We start from the raw sequence: 2,688 nt of genomic DNA, 5'->3' as shown, positions 1-2,688 counted from the left end.
AGGATGTTTTATTTTCAGTTTTTCTTTATTATTTGAAAAGAGAAATGATTTGGAAAATGTTTGGATACTCAAAATTGCTCCAAATCTGTTGAAATAAATTTTGCTAGGTTCCTTATCACCAGATCTACTTGGGAAAATTATTGCATGTCATTTTTGAGATACTTTTCTGTAGAACTTTATTTAATCATGGATATTGCTGATAACTTGAAAAATGTGTAGAAAAACCTATAGGCTTTAGAAAAATATGATTCCAAGTTTGTTAATCTTCTTATGTAATGTACTTCCTAGGAAAAATATGTGTCATGCATGTACTATAGAAAAATTATGAGGTGTAGTTCAAGTGCCTTTAATGGCTGATTTTTGTTATTTTAGCTAGAGAGCAAACTTTGTATAAAACATGCATGTGATAATTTTTGTACAGTGATTGTATGCTATGAAGATCATAGGAAAAATGCTAACTCTGTTGTTTGACACTTTTCACAGTACAAAGTATTTTCATGTTCATAATCATGCCATAGCTTGTTATTTTTGTGTAGGCTAATCCACTCATTCAAATACCATGAAAATCTGATAGTAGACTACTTAGGGTAGTAATGTGCTATGGTAATTTTTTAATATTTTTCTAAGCAATAAAAATAGAGGTTGCTATTCAAACCTATTATTAATTAGGGTTTAATCAAGTGTTGCTTTATGTGTGATTAAGAAATTAGTGAAGCTTTGGTGTATCTTTGAAGCATTTAATAAGATGTGTTGATGTAGCATATTAGTAGTAGAAGAGAATGCAGTAGATGACATGTGCTTGTAGTATATGTTCTTGGATGATGTTGACTACCTTGCATTCAAACATATCCATTGTATTCATCTCATTCGATGCACCGATTGCATAAGCGCTTACGCACATTGCATCATACAGGATCGCAAACCGAGAACCCAGTCATCATACCCGAGGAGCCCGAGGAGCAGCTCGAGGTGCAGCCGCAGGAAGTGCCTGAAGCCGACGAGGAGGACGTTGAGGAACTTCTGGAGTGCCCCGATCACCGCCCGAGCTCCTTCGAGAGAGGCAAGCCCCGGAGCATTTTCTCCTGGTTTGCAATTATTAATTAAATGCTTTACTTTAATTGATGCATTACGTTCAGGAGTTGTTTGCAACCGTTGCTGCGTTATACCTTGTCTACCTTTGTTATACTATATCCTTGTTACCCTGGTATCCGCAGTCGAGTCAATGCTTAGCTGGCTTAGACCGGTAGAAGTCGGGTGATTTCCTATCACCTACGAGCTATAGGTGGTTACCTAGATCTGCTTTGATGACTATGAAGTCATGGTATAACTAAGTGTTAAATGAAGTTGAGACCGGACGGAGACTTACAGAGTTTTGGACTGTAGTGCTTTCCATCTGTGTCGATTAAGGACTGACCGTTGTTGGGCCTCGAGTCATGTTGAACGCATGCCTTACATTTAGCTGGCAGGATAAAGTACCTTCTGACCGCGAAGCTGGGAGATTATTCGGGCCGAGTAGATTGCCCGCAGCGCACTGTGTCGGAGGAGGTGTGGTAGGACACGGGGGTGAGATGATAAGACCAAAGTGCAGTCGGTCGGCCCCCGGGTACATGTGGTTCCTGGCAAACTCGAGATTACCTAGATAGTTGACTCGGTGATCAATACCTCACTTTAGCGGGTGAGTGAGGTTTGTGTAAGGAATAAATCACCAGCTGGTTAGGAATCGATTCGAATCGCCATCACTCCTAGATAGTGAGCACTTGACTTGAGTGACTTCATCGTAGTAATGTTGATGGAACACTTGGACAGTTATAATGAATATGACATTATGGAAGTTGTTTAATGATCATTGGTTATCATTATCTGCTTAATCACATGTTTGCTCTAGTATAGGTGCAAATCTAGTCGACATGTTAATAACAATTAACTTGACAATAATGCTTTTGAAACAGGTCTTGAAATGCTAAAAATGCTTCTTTTTGCAAATGAGTCAGCTACCCTACTATAAAGCCCTTCATAATCCTTGGTGTCACTTATTTTTGGTTATGTCGGGTAAGTCTAGCTGAGTACCTTCTCGTACTCAGGGTTTTATTCCCACTTGTTGCAGATGGGCAGATGTATTACGGACTACTGTATCAACTGCCTTTATCCTGCGATGGGTGATGCTTAGGACCATGGTCATGGTCATTCCTTACGGCTCGTCTGATGCTTTTGTTGGAGATGATCATTCGCTGGCACTGTATTTGAACTCCGTGTGAGTGTGTGTGGTTTGAACAAATGGCTTCCGCTACTTTTATTCGAACTTGTTTTGTAATAACTATGTTTAAACTCTGATGTATCTGAGATGCAAACTTTTATGTAATATGTGATGGTGACCACTAAACTTATTACGATCTTGGCTAGAATGGAAGTTGGTTTGAAATCCTTCGTGATTTCACGGACTACCGGGTTATACGGGCTTAAGTTTGCTAAATCGTCTGCTCTGGCGAATGATTTTCTTACTTAATTTCATATAATTGGTCGGTTCTGTTACAGCTGGCATCAGAGCATGGTTTAGCGTGTTACTGTTCACAAATGTATTTAAAACAAAAAGGCATTTGAAAAACGTGATTTCCAAACTATAAAGTGTGCCAGTGGTCATATCCTTTATGCCTAGTTAAGGACTTTAGGTGGCTTAATTAAGTACTGACT

The sequence above is a fragment of the Miscanthus floridulus genome, chromosome 2 (assembly GCF_019320115.1).
Source record: "Miscanthus floridulus cultivar M001 chromosome 2, ASM1932011v1, whole genome shotgun sequence".
Taxonomy (NCBI): Eukaryota; Viridiplantae; Streptophyta; class Magnoliopsida; order Poales; family Poaceae; genus Miscanthus; species Miscanthus floridulus.
Note: the sequence above shows the minus strand (reverse complement) of the source record.